Source organism: Neopelma chrysocephalum, unplaced genomic scaffold (assembly GCF_003984885.1).
Source record: "Neopelma chrysocephalum unplaced genomic scaffold, ASM398488v2 Primary Assembly neopelma1_97517, whole genome shotgun sequence".
Classification (NCBI taxonomy): Eukaryota; Metazoa; Chordata; class Aves; order Passeriformes; family Pipridae; genus Neopelma; species Neopelma chrysocephalum.
In genome coordinates this window covers 2317729-2337638 of record NW_020926159.1, presented here as the reverse complement: position 1 = coordinate 2337638, position 19910 = coordinate 2317729, and the positions used below count along the sequence as shown (strand labels likewise).

The 19910-nt window shown below is 40.7% G+C and overlaps 1 protein-coding gene across 3 annotated transcripts in view; it reads left to right on the top strand.

Moving 5' to 3' along the window:
* RCAN2 (regulator of calcineurin 2) overlaps positions 1-19910 on the top strand; it is an 81655-nt gene that overhangs the window by 45218 nt on the left and 16527 nt on the right. The gene's annotated exons all lie outside the window — the stretch shown is intronic.

The window sequence follows — 19910 nt, the reverse complement described above, 5'->3', positions numbered from 1 at the left end:
TAAAACTACTTTGATTTGCAAGAGGTTATGATGATTTTTATTTCCCTGTTAGTTTTTTACCAGGTGAGGTCATGTATAGTTTGTACAAATGCTTTTGTGTTGGCAGCAAGAGATTCTTCTTAATTTAAGAAGCTTTTCCCTAGCAGTTTCATACTGGATTTAGAGATGAAATAGTGAGTAATTCAGAGGAATGATTCAGATGAGCAGTTTTGCCTGCACTGAGACATGTTTCCTGTATTATTTTGAAGTAGTAAAATGTTCATCTGCTTATTCATTTTTTTCTTCTTTTTTTTTTTAAACATATTTTTTAACATATAGGATTTACACTTGCATTGGTATGAACTCATATCTGGATCAACTGTCTTTTAGTATATGGTGCACGTTCAGTGTAAGACTATGCAAAGAAATTAAAGTTGTAGTGAGCTTCTTGTATCTTATTCATATTTCAGTCGCGATGAAAAAGCAAAATTTTGGCTTCTATAAATCAGCAGAAAGCATTCCATTGAGTTGGGCAAGACTTTGATTAGCCTTATTTAAGCTGCAGCATCTGGAAAGTGTGGGCCAGGAACATGAGATAAAAGAGAACAAAAGGGTTACAGAAACATTGCAGTTGCAGGAATTGCAATCCCTTTCATGTTACTTGGACTTCCTGTACCTTGCTTGCTCTGGTTAAAACTGCTGGGTTTTATGGTTTTTTTTTTTCCTTATGTCTGAATTAAAATGTTGATTGCAAAGACTTTGGGTATATTTACAGTGGGGACTGCACTGCAGACTGCACTGCAGCTCAGAAATGCTAAGTCTACTTCGAAGTTGCCTGGCTTAGATGCTGCCAGCAGTGTGTCCTGCGTGACCCAGAGCTCACTGCAGGCTCATTTTCACCCAGTTGTCACCAAACTGCTGCCTAAGCCTGGCCAGCTCTGTGCTCATCCCCAGGCTCTCCACACAGCAGCCAGCAGTGTGGGCATCCTCTCTGTGAAAGTTTCAGTGCTACTGATAGTTTAAAGGTGGAGAGACCTACTGCTCTCGGATCACTCCCAGGAGATCTGCAGGGAAAAAAGAGGATTTTTTTTTGTGCGTCTGCAAGAGGGGTTCACTTCAAGGTCAGGTTTTTTGTTGTGACAGTATGGTCCAGACAGCATAAAAATGTTTATGTGACTTTGATAGGATGGAGAACATCAAGCTTTAGGGTTAAAATGGGAAGAGGCTGTTTCTGAGAAGCGATGGGGATGGAAGTTGAAGTTAAAAGAGCAAAGGAAAGCACAGAAATCCTGCCTTCTCCCCTGCCCTGTTCTCCCATGAGTATCCACTCCTCTGTCCAGCCCTTGTGCAGGTCAGCAAGAAGGCACAAGTAGCATTGACAGCTGAAGTCTAGGCTATTGTCCCTTCCATTTTCTTGTCCAATAAAGCTTTTCACGTAGGGGGAAGTTTTTTAGTAGGGAACCTTCTGGCTGTGTGAAGGGAACATTCCTTCAGTGGTGGAACAGATATTAAAGATTTTACGATACATGTGGTGCTTGGGGAGATTTGCTCAAATGAACTCTTAGTCCTGTAGAAGTAGTTCTCCGATATCAGCAAGGACCGTGTTTAGGGTTTAGGATATGCTTACAGCATATCTCACTTTATTCCTGTTTAGGTTCAGAACTGACATGAGGGTTGGGAGAAGGATACTGTCTGCAGTGAGACATTGTTCTCCCATGAGGCTTGGAAGAAGGATGCTGACTGCAGGGAGCCACAACTCTCCTGTGAAGCTTGGGAGAAGGATGTTGGCTGCAGGGAGCCATCTCTTTGCCACTTGTGGTGTGTGGTTTGGCCGCTCCTGGGAGATGGAAGGGGGTGCCAGGCCTGCAGTGGCAGAGCTCAGTGTGTTCAGGCTCTGGAGCAGCAGCTCTTGCTGCAGGTGGCGATGAGGACTCCTTGAAGTTGCCAATTCTCAAGAGCACTGACCCTTCAGTGCTGGGCAGTTCTTACACAAAGCTGACACTGGGCACGGGGCTTGGAGCTCTCCAGCTTATTGCTGCTTTTCCACCTATGGAGGCGACCTTGTTGTAGGCACTGTGCTCTTAGCATCTGGCAGTCAGGCTTGGAAACACTCTTTTTTCCATTTGGCCTCTGGAACAGGGGAGCAATTGCTTAGTACTGAAGGCAAAGCTTTTTAGTTGCTGCATTTGGAGAGTCTCATCCTTTCAACAAACAAAGGTTTGTATGGCTGCCCTGGAAATGGCAGCTGGCTCACAGCACTGGCACTGTTGGTTTGCCATCCATGAACCCGTCCAACCAGCCTCTCAGTTTTGATCAGCTGCTGCTTTGAATTGTCCTTTATAATCCAAAAATTGGGTCAGGCTAATCAACATGTTACTGACTGTACAGCGCCTGTAGATCAGGAACTGGTGAAGTTGAGAAAGTAACCACAGAAGTCATGAAGTGCAGTTCTGCTTTGAAGTTCACCTGGATAATTAAAATTCTTCTTTCAGTGCCTCTAGATGATAATTTTATGTAATGATCTTTGTTATATAAGCAATTAGTTAATGAATGTCTTGTTTATTTCTAATAGAGAATTCCAGACATCACTGGCACAGTGGCAGAGAATTTAAACTCATGCTTCTTACTCTAAGCAACATGTTCTTATATGAATAATTCTACATATTCTCTCTTCAGTTATGCTCACATGCACCATTCTCCTCAGAAGCAAGGAAGGACTGGGACAACTTGGCACTAATGATCACATTTTTATCTGAAGACAGTAATGTAAAGTAATGTGCATGGGGCCATTATCTTAATGCAGGAAAATACGACGTGGACATCAGCCAGGCAGCAAAGGGAAATAGTAGAAATAGTTTCACTGTTTTGACTGTATAGCTTTGGAGCATTTATCCCATTGGAGCAGGATCTCTGACAATCTGTGAACTCATTACTCAGTTCCAACGCTCCAGCAAACACCCTGCTAATAGGAATTGTTTGCGATGGATGGGTTGGAGGTCAGTCACTGCCCTGCAGTTGCCTTTGAGAGGTTTAGTAGACTAAACTTCTGAGGTCTGGAGGGCAAAAGCACGCTAGATGCTTGTGGTTTTTGCTTTCCACTTCAATTCTCTGCTTGTACAAGTGGCTCATTTACAAAGATGTTCTGAGGTTTAAAGTTTAAGTGCTCTAAGATTAGAGTCAAGTGAAAAAAGCTGGAGGAAAAGGAGTGTACTGCCCCTTTAGATGCTGCCAGCTGTCCAGTGGCAGAAAGCTTGACTTGCTGGGAGAGTTTCTGGGTTTCTTTGTTTAAATTCTTCTCCTCAGCCACATGAGCTTGGTTTGTGGGAAGAGACAGTTGCACAGTCATAAGACTCCACAGACAGGCTATAAGGAGGGAACCAAACAACAGCATGACTACCAAAAATACCCTGATGGCTAGAAAGGTCTGCTTTATAACTTCTGTTGGCATTTTCTGTCATTGGCAGTTATTTCTATTTGCAGATAAGATTGTGTCTGTGAAATCTGCAGGATCCAATAGTTCTGCTGGAGAAAAAGACATATATGTCTTTTGATTTCTGCTTACTGTCTGTCTTCATCTAGAGTAAGCAATAAAGAGGAGCTTCCCAGATGCCATAGTGCTGTTTCCAGCACAGTGACCTTGCTGTGGGCTTCAGTGTCAGCCCTCAGAGAGACTCTGAGCCAGCAAACCTGGGGCTCACTGAGGTGCTGCTGATAACCTGTGTTACAGACATAGGTTAGGCTTTACTTTTGTCCTTCTAACAGCCCCTTGTGAAGGCAGCTAAACTCTTTAAGAAGTTTCTAAATAAGTGAAGCAGTGGTAAGACACATAAGGGTCATGATGTGCCCTTTGGGGTTACCTTCAATTACTTGTATTTGCTTTTCCCTTGACTCAGAAGAAGGGAGTGCTGCTGTTTCACCAGAGGTCAGTGGCAGCTGCAGGTTCTTATACAGCTGTGAATATGGACAAGCTTTCTGTTTCTCCTTCTTAACCCTTTTAATGCTAACAGGGAACAGCAGTTTTGTATTCTCTCTGACCCTCCTTTCTGTTGGAAGACACATGAAGATATTTCCCCTTCATAAGGATAACTAGACAATGAGCAATTTCTCAAATGAAAATAAATAACAGCTAGAATGCGTTGGTAGAAAGTGCAGCATTAATCCAAGGCAGGTAATACAGTAAGATGAACCTTGTAATTATGCTGATAAATAGCCCAGCCTATGTGAGGAGCAATGAAGAGATGATGATTTTCTTCAGCAGATTTGAAGAATTAATCAGTGCAGCTAAAGATTGAGGCACTTGTAATACAGATACAAGTGTGATGCTGATTTGTCATTGATTAATTACTTTGGCTGGAATTCCCAGAAGAACCTAGAGAGGTGAAGTATCCAAATTCTTTGTTTTTCTCAAAAGAAAATAAAATCTAGGACATGTTTTCAGGTCTATAGTGATCTAGTCTTATTCTCCTCTGAAGGTGCTGTACATGTGCACTGTTTTGTCTCAGATTTTACTGATGCTGTTTGCTGCTGCTTAGCATGACTAAGCTTTGATGCTGAGTGAAGTTGCAGGTTTTGAGGCAGAGGTCTGCACTAACCTTGTATGTATCTTTAATATTTTTTTTGTTCATAGACTAATGTATATGCTTTATGGTTGGACAGTTCTTCCCTTAATATTTTCTAGGGGTGATTCTACCAAAAGCCTTAAATAATCTACTGTGCTGAACAGCCTGTTTGCTTTGGAAGATGTTATCTAATCGTGTGCTGGCGTGCAGACAACCATGACAGTGTGGTCTTGAGCAGAGAATTCTTCCTTGGCAATGAGATCCTAAAGAAGAGGACTACCACAGTTTATCAAACACTTGACTAACACACAGGCTGCCAAGGTCCAGAAACTGGCCAAGCAAAGCTTCCAGTCAGTGCTCAGTTGCTGGAAGAGTGTGTGTTTTCCATCCCCATATTTACAGTGGTACCAGCTTTGTGTGCAAGAGCCTTTTGTGAAAATTTCCCCCATTAATATGACTAAGTGTCAATAAGCACCTTCTCCTTGTAAATGCCAGCAGAATTAAAATTTTCCCCTTGGGAGATTTCTGAGACTGTACTGTCCAACTCTCCTTGAAGTAACTGTATTTATTGACTTCTGTTGTTGAGTCTTGACTCTTGTTTTTGTTGTAGGTCATACAGATGAGCCTCACTTGCTGCCAGTGTGAGGCATGACAACTTAGCTGCTCTCTGCACTAACTGCAATATAGGGTATTGCACATTTAATTTTTTTGGGCCAAATAGTAAACTTCTCCCCTTTTTTTCCCTCATTACCATTGCTTCTAAAATGCACATGCAGCCATTGAGTTTGGCTCCAATCTGTGTTCCATCTAGAATTCAGGTTGATTTTTGCTTTGTTCATGTCAATTCCTGAAAGCACAGAGCACCTTCTCATAACATCAGTGTTCTCGTGATGTGTTTAATTGTCCCCATGTGGAATTTCTCTTGTTGCTGAATCAAGGAGAAGCCTCTGGTTGTAGCAGCTCTGATGGAGTAAACAGCCCCATTGTCCTTGCAGAAAGAGAAACCAGCTGGATGGGCTGGGTGCTGCAGCAGCATCTCCATGGCAGTGTGTCTGTTCTGTACACCTGGAGTTGCTGAAAAACCTCAAAGTGGTGTTATAGATAAAAGGTTCCAAGTATTCTCACTTGCAGATGGAGAATTAAGGAACTGGGAAATAAGTTTTCTGATTAGGAGACTGGATTGGAATGTATCAGAGCTGGTGTGATTAGTAGGCCTTGGTTTTAACAATCAGGTTCTGTAGATGTTCAGTCTCAAATGTTATTGAGCAGCTGATGTTTTCCAGAGAGCAAGGAGCTTTGCTTACTTAATAGCTGGCTTTGGTTGGGGTTTTTTTGTTGTTGTTATTTGTTTGGTTTTTCAACTGGTCCAAACTTGCTACTTTTCAGAATCTGCATTAGATTCTGGCAGCATCTAGATGGAGAGACTGACTTTATCTTGCAGGATGGCTTCATATTTAGCAAGAGCAATATTCTGCAGCATGGAAGAGCCTCCAGTTTTGCAGCACCAGATACTCCCATCTGTTGAAATAATAGTCACTGAGCTGAGAAACCCAATGAACCTGTTGTGCTCAGAGCAGTAGCAAGAGGCAGCTGTACAGGGGAATTTCTGCAGCTCAGTTTGTCACTCACAGAAGAATCTCTCCTGTAGTGAGTAATATGCTGGCCATGAAAAGGTGGAGGTGATTCATACAACTGAATCATGCAGCATGACTTCTGCTGTGTTATACTCATGACTTGGCCAGAGAAGGGGTAACCTTGCAGAAATCTCACTTGTTCTTTTATTCATGTGGGTCAGATGTGCTGGTGTGAGGCAGATGAACAAGTTATGGTAAAAAAAGCTGCTAATTTTCTCAATAAAAGAAATGCCATTTATGGAGGAGATAAGAAGATTATTGTTTTATTAGCTGTACAAATCTTATGCAGACTTTACCAACCTCAAGTTTCATCATCCTTTGCTGTGTATTCTCTTGCCCGATGATAAGGTTCATTCAGTTTTGGCTACTTTTCCATATTTCTTAGAGAAAACCAATAACTAAACCACTAAGAATAAAAGGTTTTTAATTGTCTAAATAATTAGACCTATACTGGGAAATTTGTTTTAACCACCACTTCTCTGTGGCTGTTGTTTTGGTGTGGTTCCTTGTTGGTTGTGTTGGGGGTGATGTGGTATGTGTTGTGCTTTGTTTGGGGGATTATTATTTTATTTGCTAGTGCTGATGAAAAAAACAAAAACAAAACCCACCCACCATCAGAAATAGCCTTTCTCCCTCAAAGAGGAACATTTATTTAAGAGAAGCAAATATCTTTAAGGGACAGGTCAGAGGTGGAAGTCCTCCAAGCTGTGGTTTTAACCTGAAGGAGGAGGAAAGAAGTTGTTTAAGCAAAATGTGGCTGAAATGAGGAAGGGGAGCATAGGGTTTCAGAGGATGGAAGTTACTGTGAAATGCCTCTGTGGTGGAAGACCAAGAGTGAAGAAAACCCTTGTGGAGGATGGGGAAGGGAAGGCAGGTTGTGGCAGGACTTCTGAGCGAGAGGGTGACAATGGCAGGGAAGTCAGGATGGAGGGAGAGTTGATGAAAACAAGAATAATCAATGGAAGACCAAGGTGGGAACAGATGACTTTGACTTCTCATGCTGTAGTGGAATTATTTAAGGGCAGAAGATGACACAAGATGCCAAAAAAACCCATTGATAGTCTAAAAAAGGAAGACTTCGTGACAAAGCTTTCACCAGGCAGGTGTTAGCATCATTAAAACCTTAGTTAAATTAATCTTGACAGCTTTCTACTTTCTTGAAAGCATCTTCCACCTACAGGTAACAAAATCCCTTTATGAACTGTTACTCTGGGCTGCTGCTGCTCTTCTTTCAACACCCTCCTCAAAATTTTTTGCTGTTAAATGTCTCACAAGGAATTAAATGATTGAACATGGATAGACTAAGCTACATATGCATGAATGGGACAGAAAATATTTTGGAAAGCTTACCAAAAAAATCAAATCTATTTTTTTAATATATCTTATTCCTACCTTCTCTGTCTTTCTTTCTGCATCATCCTTCTGGAATGCAAGAAGGAATTGTGTGTTTTCCCATGTTGTTTTTGTTCAGTGTAGTAGATGATATTAGAAATAAATAATAATTTTTAAACTGTTGAAAGTAAGTGATACAGTAAGATGTGATATATCAAATAATAAAAATTGTCTTTGTGCATTTTTTTGCAAATGGAGGTAGGTATTTAATTTGATTTTCTATTTTGATTTTATCAATTAAAGAAGAAATTAATAGTGGGAAGTACTGCTGTTGAAAATTATTTTGAAGTAAGCTTTTGAAATAAAGTCTGAGATCAGATGAACAAGGAAAACTTGTTTTGAAAAGACATTTTGAGCAACCTTATAGAGCTGGTAAATAGTTTCTCCTAAGAAGATTATCTGGGAGACCAAGAAGTACATGAGAATTAGCAGCTAAGGAGGCACTTTTGAATGCATAATGGAGATTATCTATCCTGATGCAAAGGACAGATGGGATGTACATTAAGAAACTATTAGAGCTAGATCAGATACTCCTTTTGCTTTACAGCAGTTTAAGGATTCATCTATATATATATATATATATATATATATATACACACATACATAAATCAAGTGTGCAAAATCACAAAATAAATTTCAATTAGCAGAGGTTTTAAATAAGAACAAGGAAAGTTTTGTGATATATAAAAATTAAGAGAAAAAACAATGTGCAAATCCATGAACAACAAGATACATAATGTGGGGGGAGTTATGATGTGACTGATTTCATGTGTGTTATATAAAGGGCTTGAAAGATAATCAGCTACATTAATAGAAAAAAACCCCAACCCCAGCAGTGGCCAGAGCAAAGAAAAACTGCTAAAAATACATCAGTAAGACATTTATTTAAGTGTAAAGGACCTGCTAAAATCTACCTAAGAATGCTTAAGGATGTAGTTGAAATAATTTTTTACTATATGAAATTATCTTTGAGAATTCATAGGTTATAAAGAGACTGCTGAGGATGGGAGATGGAAAGAAAGAAATAGCATTTGTGTTTAAAAGGTTGACGAGGAGAAAGGCCTGGATAATTACAGGTTATTTTTATCTGACTTGAATTTTGGAAATAAGTTTGTAAGTTCTTTGGAAGTAATTAGGCCTGGATTGTCTAGACCAAATCATGTGAAACCAATATACCTTCTTTGTTTGACAGGGCAGCAGGATAAGTGTGATAAAAGAGATGTGGAATGTAGATATTTTGACTGAAACTTTCACACTGTTCAAATGATTTCCATAAGTAATCTACATTCTAAATATAATTTCCATAAGATGGGTGCATAGTTGTTTACAGGATGTCTAAACCAGAACCAGTTCATTCTCAAATGGTGAAGACATTTAAGTAGATAAACTCACATGTTTCTTCCTGGAACCAGGTTGAGAATAATGACAGTAGTCAACAGAGAAAAACCTTAAAAACTGTGTGGATGACACTGTTCTGGTGGGTCAGGGTCAAAATTCTGAACAACCTTTAACTGAGCAACAGGATGAAATTTAGTGCAAAAGAGAACACCTGAAAAGAAATCAAAGTCACAGCTCTATAAAGAAATCCTCATGTGTAAGCAGTTGTGTGATGCACGTATCTCGAGTTCTAGTGAATTGCAGTGGGTAACAGTCAGCAGTATCGTACTTCTGTAATCAAAACAAATGTAGAATCACTGCATAGTTTGGGTTCAAAGTGACCTTCAAATATCATCTCTTTCCAACCCCTTGCCATGGGGGGGCCTGGTCCACTAGACCAGGTTGCTCCAAGCCCCATCCAAGCCTTGAACACTTCCAGGGATAGAGCATCCACAGCTTCTCTGGGCAACCTGTGCCAGGGCCTCACCACTCTCAATGTAAAAAATTTCTTCCTTAGGTCCAATCTAAACCTGCCCTCTTTAGTTTGAAAACCATTGCCCCTTGTCTGTCACTACAGGCCCTGGTAAAAGGTCTCTCTCCATCTCTCTTCTATATCCTCCTTAAGTATTCAAACACTGCAATAGGGTTTCTCCGTAGCTTTCTCTTCTCCAGGCTGAACAGCCCCAAGTCTCAGCCTTTCCTCACAGGAGAGCTGCTCCAGCCCTCTGATGCCTTGTGGCCTCCTCTGGACTTGCTCCAACAGGTCCATGTCTGTGTCTTGTGCTGAGAACTCCAGAACTAGATGCAGGACTCCAGGTGGGTCTCAGTGGAGAGGAGTAGAGGGGGATCACCACTTCCCTCAACCTGTTAGCTCCTCCTTTTATACAGCCCAGGATACAATTCCCTGTATGTAATTTATGGACACACAGAAGTCAGTGCCTGTCACTTATTTTCTCTCTTTGGCACAGTGATGCTGGGCCACCACAGCTGGTTTTCAGTGTGCTCTAAAGGAAGGCAGATGACTGGAGAGGACATGGCAAAGCTGCAAGAACATTACAAGCTGGGCTAAGAGGCCAGGCTGGCAGCATTTATGCTCTTCTGTCACAGCTAGTTATTGGTGTGAGGGGTTATTCCACTTTTTGAAGTTGTTGCAGAGCCTGGATTTGTGAAATAAAAATCTAGTCCCTCTTAGTGTTTGGATAGTGGTTTGCAAGAGACAGCTGCTTTCTGACTGTTGTCAAGCTGAGCAAAAGCCATGGATATTGTTGTGGTGTTCTTGAGCATGTTGATGCTGTTGAGTGGCAGTTCATTAGTTTGGGTTCTGTGCTAATGTGGCCACTGGACAGTTTAAGTCAGTTTAAGTATGTTTGCTGTTGCACGTGAGCTCTTTATCTCTGCCAACTGATCAGACTTTTCAGATGCACCTTTTTTTTTTTGTCTAAAAATGAGATTTCACGTTGCGATCTTGTTTCCAGAGCCTAAGAAGAAAACCGCTGAAGTGTGAAATGTAGTACCTTTATCTTTAGAAACAGCTGATTATATTAGAGGAACTCCAGGGCTGTGTGACCAGCCAGCTTTCTGCAGGCAACTGCTAGTCCTTGAACCAGAATCTGAGAATCGTTGAACTAAAAAGAATTCTTATTAATCAAGACAGCTGGGAGTAAAGCCAAATGTTGGGCCATAACAGTAATAAGTATGCTGCTTATGTTAGACAGAAGTAAATAATTGGTGTACTTAAAATTTTAGAGGTTTGGGAAGTTGATGCATTTTTGCCTGATTTTTTAAATAAATGGATAAAGAGGAAAGATGTTTAGGTATCTACTTCATGCTTTTGTAGCAGATAACTAGACTGAAGCTGTTGAAAAAGTGTAGTGATGTAAGCTACCTGCCCACAATTTTGACTCCCAAGATAGTGATATTTTTGGGGGTAGGGGAAAGAGCTTGGCATACAGGAGCAGTCACGAAACAGGGCATTACTCAATGCATACTGCATCCTAGAAAACAGTACACAGTATTTTTTCATGTCATTGGCTCCGTTTGCTAACATTTCTGCTTAAGCTTTAGCTATATTATATAGTTTTATAGTTTATGTATTTTATAGTGAAACAGAAGCAGAGCAAAGGACATTAACAATTTCAGAAAGAACAGTCTTGGATAAGGAGAATTTACTTTGGAAATAAGTAATTGGTGTAAGTATGGTAAAATGATGCTTAAGGGGAGCGTACACTTGTGTGTAAAATGAAGTATGTGGCTGATAATGGGTGCAGATTGGTACCTAATAAACTACTCCATTTTAATGGTTTGGGTTGGAAGGGACATTGAAGACCATCTCATTCCAAACCCTGCCATGGGCAGGGACACCTTCCACCAGACCAGGTTGCTCCAAGCCCCGTCCAACCTGGGTTTGAACAGTTCCAGGGATGGGGCATCCACAGCTTCTCTGGGCAACCTGTGCCAGGGCCTCACCACCCTCACAGCAAAGAATTTCTTTCTTATGTCCAACCAAACCTGCCCTCTTTCTGTTGAGACCACTCATCTATGGGAAGGTACCCTTGTTGATTTATTCTCCCCTAAATGTTTAACATAGAATTTGAGGTTTGTATGTAGAAAGTCCAGTTCTGTTGTGCTTCTAACTTGAGTATCCCTTAAAGAGCGTCTGGACTCTGCTGAGGGACTTGTGGGATGAACGTGTTTACTTTTAGTTGATAATTTGCCCTTCTTAATTAAATACTAGTATCCCATACTGATTAAGTACACAGTTTTCAATTTCAGTTGAAAAGTGTAAACTCTATTCTTAAGGCTACAACTGATGCTGCTTCTGCTGTGCAGTGATGTGCAGCTGGGTGCAGGCACAATCCATGTATCAGGCTGAGTGGTCTGGGAGACCTTCTGGCATTTGAAGATGAAACCATAGCAGTGAGCAGGTTATTAAAATTGCTTCCCATTATTTTGACTGACTAATTCCCCCAAAATGGGCAGTCCCACTTCTTCTCCTGTCATTTAGAATCTATTTGCACAAAACTTTAGTGCTTTGAAAATCTCATTGACCTCAAAGTCAGACTCTTTGAGTCTACACTGTGTCAGGGAAGGTTTAGCTTGGATATAAGGAAAAGGCGGGTGACTGGGCTCTGGAACAGGCTCCCCAGGGCAGTGGTCACAGCACCAAGCCTGACAGAGTTCAAGAAGTTTTTGGACAATGCTCTCAGGCACATGGTGCGACTCTTGGGGGTGTCCTGTGCAGGGCCAAGAGTTGGACTTTGATGATCCTTGCAGGTCCCTTCCAGCTCTGGGTATTATCTGATTCTATATGTCTGTCTCCAGCATGACACGCTGGCACAAGGGCATTCACAAGACACCTTTCTGTGACACACAGGCAGTGTGAAACTGCCACAGGGCAGGAAACTCTATGGGATACTAATAATTTTTATGTGTCCTACTTATTTTAAAAAAACATGTTCATAAAAAGAAGAAAATCTCCTTTTGGTACCACTCTGCTTGCCAGTCACAGGACTTGTGCCTTCTTACTGACTGCTCTGGATCTGTGGAGAGCAGCTTCAGTTTCATAATGCCAGTCCAGTATCTTTTTAATATCATGCTGTTACTGATATATTTTTCACATCAGGAAATGAAAATGATTTTGATGAAGAGCAGTTCTAGTTTTAGCTCTAAGATAGGATTAGTCTACTTTCCAATTCTTGTTTCTAAACAAAATCCGTGCCAACTGGAAATTATCCAGTTGGTTGAAAAATGACATGGGAGCAGTTCGGTCAGGAATATTTGCTTTTTTACCCTGGGGTTTCTTCCATCTGCCTAATAAAACAATTATATCACTGTAAGACTGAAATTCCCTTGTCCTTGTCCTGCCTGGAAGTGGATGGTACTAGTGGCTGTTGAGGCAGATGGAAACCATTGCCTCTTTTTCTGCCCTTCTGTAGCAGAGCCTGGGTCTGTCATCCCATCAACCCCTTTTTGGGTGCTTGGAAGCTGCTTAACAAGTCCACACAAACCTTCTCTTCTAGCCTACACAAGCCCAGTTTTCTGCAGTGTGCTAAATTCTTGGTTTCATTAGGTACTATAACACTATAAAGTTCTAGAGGCTAATTAAGCATTTTGGTATATATTGGAAATGAAAATACACTGTTGAAATCTTTTTCATTAGGTAGGTAAACCATTGTATAGCATTTCTTTTGGTATTTCAGTATCTGTGCACTTTGGGATCCTTGTGTCCTCTAAAGATTGTGACCTCTGACAGGGGAGAAAACAGCCTCTCCAAGTGTAAAAGTATTTTCAGCACAATTTTTTCCCCTAAAATTTGTTCAAACTGGAAAGCATTGTCTGTTTTTTGTAGGACAATGCTGAGCTGGGGATTCCAGTGACAATACAGAAGCAGCATTGGAGGGAAGAGTGTCTCATCTCTGTTTATGCAGATGCTTTCCATCCATTTTCTGCCGTGATCTGCAAAATCAAATTCACAGTTAAACTTTTCAGAGTGATAACAGCATTAAGAGGAATTATGCCCAGCAGATTATAGCTCATCTGAGGGCAGGGCACCAAATCAGTGAATGTGGGAGAATGAGAAACTTGCAGTCTTTTAGAACTCTCTCACTGCAATGTATAAATATAATCATTTTATTCTGTGGAAGTTCTGACATTTGAATTTAGGAGGAACAGACTGTTTATGATGAATGTGGATTTTCACTGACAAGCTACAGAAGGAGAGAGGCTCCATCTCTCTGATCACCTTCATGGCTGCATCTGGACCTGCTCTAACAGGTCCATGTCCTTTTTACGTTGAGGGCCCCAGAGCAGGAGGCAGCACTCCAGGTGGGATCTCACTAGAGCGGAGCAGAGGGGCAGAATCCACTCCCTCACCCTCCTGCCCTCACTGCTCTTGGTGCATCCCAGGACACAGTTGCCTTTATGGGCTGCAAGTGAACGTTGATGGTTCATGTCAAGCATGATATTTGTCAACATGATGTCAATATCCCTCTGTTTGCCACATTTGTAAACGGAACGTTTCTTTCGGTTTTTGCTCTTTTCCAGCCCAATGATGATTTTTTTCCTAGTTCTCTTTTTTCTTCCTCCTTACATGTTTATTTCTGATACTTTTGTGTAAACCATTAAGCCCGAAATGCTATTTACAGTTTGCTACAGACTTGACTGGAGGCAGTGTATTCCTGCCCTTCGTGTATCTTCATTGTACAAAGAGGCTTCATCCAGTCTCAGGCTGTAACTCCTAGGAGCTGCTCAGATGTACAGACAACAGACCTGCTTGAGTAATTTGCAAATGAAGTGTAAGACAGCAAATGACAGATGGTTGAGACAGACTGGCAAGAGTAAGAAACAGTCAAACAGTACAACCAGAGCATGGTCACGGCACTGCTGGTTGTGCCCACTGACTGTGGGCTGCAGTGGCAGGGAGGAAGGCAAGAGAGGATGATGAGAGGGTGTCAGATATGGGTGGGTCAGTAGGTTCCCTTTTACCATTTTGCCATGCTTAAATAACATTTATGGAGCAGCATGAGATTAGATTCTATTCCACTCTCCTACTTGCCTTTTTTTTTTTTCATAGTCACTTTCAAAATTGTCAGTGTCCTTTCCAAATCCAGACAAGTCTGTATTTTTAGTCCTGTTCGTGCAGTTTGTGGTGTCGGGGAGAGGGAAGGGAAAAAGCATTCCCCATGACTGATGAGAAACAGCTGAAATGCTATAAATGTTGATCACTGTAGGCAAAATAGTAAATCAGGAATGGGCAAGGCAAGCATTTTATTTGTTTAAACTGTCCCATGGCTTGTTCTTGTTTATTTTACTAGTTTAACTGGGTTGACAGAGTCATGGAATGAATAGTATGTATTTTATGGTTGTTTTACAACATTGCATCTCCAAGAGTATAAATAAAACACAGTTTCTCAGCTCTTAGTGTTCCCTTTGTGATATTTCATTCTTACATTTAGCATTTTGCACACTGACGTCCTGATACTGCGTCACTGACAACAACAGAGGTGTCCCCTGACACTTCAACAGCTTGGTAAAATAGTGAAGAGCAGTGTTAGAAGAAGATGGATATTTATGTAGCTTTTCTTATGGCTCCAAAGTTTATACAGTTAATATGAGGAAGAAATTCTTTGATCTGAGGCTGGTGAGGCCTTGGCACAGGTTGCCCAGGGAAGTTGTAGCTCCCCCATCCCTGGAAGTGTTCAAGGCCAGGTTGGAAGGGGCTTGGAGCAACCTGGGACAGTGGAAGGTATCCTTGTCCATGGCAGGGGGTTGGAATGAGATAGTCTTTAAGATCCCTTCCAACCCAAACTGTTCTATGATTCTTTGAATATGAATAATTTTCACATAGCTTCTCCTAGTGAATAACTTCAATCCTAGTTTCCTGCACAAGTTTGACCACCAGTCCCTTATTTATTACTGTCCCTAGACTTCAGTTTGTTGCAGTGGTTTGCTTTTTTTTCTTTTCCATGAGTACCAGCTAACTGTTTTTATGAGAGATACCAGCTTGCATCTCCATTAGCATTTTGAGTCTGAGCTGGGGATTCCATGAGGAAAATTTCCTGTTGCTCTTCATTAAGTGTACTTTTTGCTCACATGGCAGAGCAGTTCATGAACTGGACGCCTTTTAGATGAAATGAATATAGAAGATGCACTTTAATAGCGTGCCTGATATGCTCCAACAGCTAATGGGCATTCAGTCTATGGCACCTGATCAGAAAGTCTTCAGCATCAACTGTTTTGCTGTAGAGATCTGCTCCTGGAACACCCTTACTAATATAAATGTAGCAGCTTTTAGTAAAAACTTAATTAAGGTTGTTTTATTTCCTCATTTTGTTTGCTACATTAAGATAATAAGAACTTAGAAACATATACACAGGAATTGGATCCTTTTGCTACCAGTTAATTGTTGGGCTTAAACGTTTGCAGCAACAAAGCAAAATCGATAGCGAGTATTGTACTATGTACATTTGTAAATCCAATAGAGATGAGCTCCTTGGAGATCACTACATACATTATCTACTAAGTTATTGTTTGAAATCTTAAAGCAAACAAAAATAGGCTTTTTTGTTTTTTTTCAGGGCAGTCTGAATACTGTCTTCATGTCTTTATTATCATTATTTTTATCATTCTCAAGCCAAAATGTAAGGCTGCTACTTGGAAAACAAATTGCATTAAATCCCCCCCAAACCTATTCCTTCTCTTTTTTTCACTGCCAAATATTTTTTTTTGCAAAAAGAGAAAAAAAAAAAAAAAAGAAACTGTTGAGTGATGTTGCACAAAATGGTAGCCAGGAATCAAAAGTAGCTTCTCAGGGAACAAAGAATGATGTCTCTACAGAACACTCCCTAGCACTGGGGGCAAAACTAATGGATCTGGTAATAGAATGTGCACTTGGCCAGCCTGTTTGAAAGAGCACTTCCAGTGTTTCAGGGAGCTCATACAGCATCTGGAAGTGGAGTACTTCAGATATAGTGTGCTCAGAAAAGCTAAGGCTGGTGATACAGTAAAATAACAGTGCTCCTATAAAGAAGGAATGTAAAGTGTGGGTTTTTCTTTTAGCTCAATCGTTGGGTGTGAAATTGAATTGAGAAGTCTCCAAACTATATTAAATCACCCCCTTGGCATTGCCACAGGAACAATTTATTTCATCTTGAAGGAGCCTTTGGTTTCCAGATCAGCGGAGCTAAGCAGGAGGAACGTGCGTCACATTGAGGTAAACAGGGATGTGAGCTGGTTAAAAACAGAAAAGGCAACGCAGCAAAATTCTGTGCCCCTGACATTTGTCAGCCTCTTCCGAAATGTGAATGCCATTTCCATTAAGCTTTGGGGCAGATATTATCTCTGTACCTTTTGTTGTGCCGATGACTTGGAAGCTGAACATAAATGTATTTGGTTCAGCTGATTTTTCAAGAGGGAAATCTGTGTTGTTTTGTTCACCAGGAAGTTTGCTGTGCCATTGCAATGCTGTCATGCTTTGGTGGGCATGTAATGCAGGAGGGCTGGTAGTGAGGGTTGGCTCTTGCTGCTTTAGTCCCAGTGTGAGATTGGACTAGAGAACTTCCAGCTTCTGACCTACTTTTGTCATCACAACTTTTTGAGGGATAACAAATTACAAATGTCTTCACAACACTATGTAACGTCTGTTATACTTTTCTCAAAGTCTGTCTCTGGAACAAGACACTGAATCTGTAAGCAGTAAGCATTATATCAAATATTTCTACTGTCAGAATGATTTTGGCACAACGTGAAGGCAAAACCCTTGACGCTTCCTTCAGGGTCTAAAAGTTCTATGCAGATGCCTCCAAACAGCCCCAGTGAGGGTAACATGGCAGGATGTGTGAACCATGGAGCAGGGCTGCGTGCTGACATGTTTTGTGGCCAGTGTGGGTCTCTTTAGGGTTCGTTCCCTGCAAAGTGCAGAGCAACAAAGCCATTTAGGGTCACATCTGGAATACAAACTGCGCATCCCTTACATGGTAAAGCTTAAAGGTACTAGGATCCCCTTTATCATGATTGCAACAGTACAAGCAAATTGGCCTTAATTTAACCAAAAAGGGCAAGTTCTAATAAATTTTAACCCGCCCCTCTCAAAGTCCAATCGTAACATTTATTTTGGCTTTACTGTTTTATTTCATCTTTGGCTCACAATTTACCTGACCTTCATCCCTTGAAAACAAGAGAAAGCCAAGCACGGAGCAACAAACTGAACAGACCAGGGTAGCAAACCTGGGTTGGTTTGTTCGTATCCTGAGACAATTGTTCAATTTTGGAAGATGCTAATTATTGCCATGTTTAATGTAAAATAAACCCAAGTTATTTTTAATCCTATCTTAATGCTCTCCTCTACCTTAAGGATGAGATAAGCAGAGCTTTTCACTGAGTTCCAATGTGAGGAACACACTTTTAGACAGTACAGTGGTCATTGGAGAAGACTTTGTAATTCTGATTACATGGCAAAATACCCTGGTTTTCTCCCCTTTCAAAATGTCTCACGCCTAGAAATGTTGCCATCTTGAAATGTACCCTGGCAAATGATAGGTGGAAGGACATATTTTTCTGTTACTGTTTCCAGCTATGGGATTGTATGAGGGATTCCCTTTGGTAGTAGAAGAAACTTCCTGCAAACCAACATTCAAACACTAGTATTCAGTCTGAATATTTTATTCAAATAATACCCTGTCCCACTCGTAAGTAGGGAAGTAGGAAGATCCCACACTTCCAGCTACAGCTACCTCCAGTGAAAGGTAAAATAAAAAGCTACAACCTGGAGACCTGTGCCTTAAGAGGATCTCTGAATGGTAAATTTGTATTTTATTCTTCTACCATTTCTTAAAGGCAATAGGACAATAGAAACTCTTTACTCATCATCATCAGATTAAAATATTTTCTCTATTTACAGCGCTCCTGGAATTTTAACTGAGAATCAATAGTGATTTTTCACATGCTCTTCCAGAATTTGCCAATAAGTTTCACCTTCTTTGGAAGGAGAGAATTTGATCATTGATGAAGCTGTTGTTTACACTGGTGACTTCTGGGAGTTCCTGCCGTTTAAGGCATTTTCACTTATGAGTTGTATCAAGCTGCTTCTTGTTTTGTGTGGCTCATGAAATAATTGTTACAAGCGCTTGAGATGAACCCAGGTCTTTAAAGTTCTGATTAGACAAATCAGAGTCCCTTTTTCTTTTCCTCTTGTCTCTTTTCTCCATTCACCACAGACATGCATGCTGCTCTCCTCTAATCTTTCCTTCCTTCCTTCCTATCCTTTTCATAAATGTAATTAGCCTTTTTTCTACTTCTGGGCCAATGGCATTTTGAAATGTTATGGGTCTAGTGCTAAATAACCTCCTCAATTTAAGCCTAAATCTTTTAGCTGTCAGTCTTAGTTGCATGGCAATGCTGTTCATTACTTTAATTCAGATAATCCCTTTTCCCTGACATAGTTTACTGATTTCCTTGTACTTGGATGTGTCAGGAAACGCATGATACCTTAGTTTCTGTTTCCCAAGGCAAGCTGATAGAATCATAGAATGGTTTGAGTTGGATGGGACCTTAAAGATCATCTTGTTCCAATCCCCTGCCATAGGCAGGGACATCTTCCACTAGACCAGTTTGCTCAGGGCCCTGTCCACCCTGTCCTTGAACACTTCCAGGAATGGGGATCATCTACCTTCACCTCCTGTGACAGGTTCACAACTTCTCTGATCATCCTTGCAGTCATTTGTTGCTCTTCCAGCGTGCCTCTATCTTCCTTAATCCAGGATGAGCAGAGCCATACACAATATCCAGGCTAGGTCATTACAGTACCCTTCATATGACATTTACATATCCCAGTCGTGAAGTAGCTTCCAGCTGATATTTTCTAGGCTTCTTTTTTTGGTTTTCTTTTTTAAAATGTGTGTCACTTTAGTGACTCCTTTTTACCCCCAGAAGTAACCAGGGTGCCCATCCTCTTTGCTATAAACAGAGAATGAATCTGCTGGTAGATTGTTTTTGTTATGAGACTCTAAACTGCTTGGCCTCCATGTGTTCTATCAAATTCCATCTTTCTTCTTGTGCTGCACAAGAAATCTGCAGTGTTGCAACCAGAGTGGCTATGTGGAAACAGATGTATTCAACTCTGAGAGATGAGTTTATGTCTTATAGGAATATTTATATCCACTGCAGAACTAATTTCAGGAAAAACATGTTTCATAATTGTAAATTATGTCTCCTTCCCTATTGTAGTTAGTTCCTTGGAGTATCTTTTAATAAATGAACAGGAAAAATCAAAATAGGAAAAGTGCTTGCTTTGTTTGCTTGCAAAACTCTAGGAAAAACATTAGACTAAAGTTTTAAATCACAGCCATCTCCTAAATCAAATGTGTAACAAGGGTGATAATGAGTGCAAACACACTGAATAATAAAATGTAATTTAGGTTCTGAATTCTAGGGCTCTAATCCAAAGCTCGCTGATGTCTGTGGGAAGGCTTCC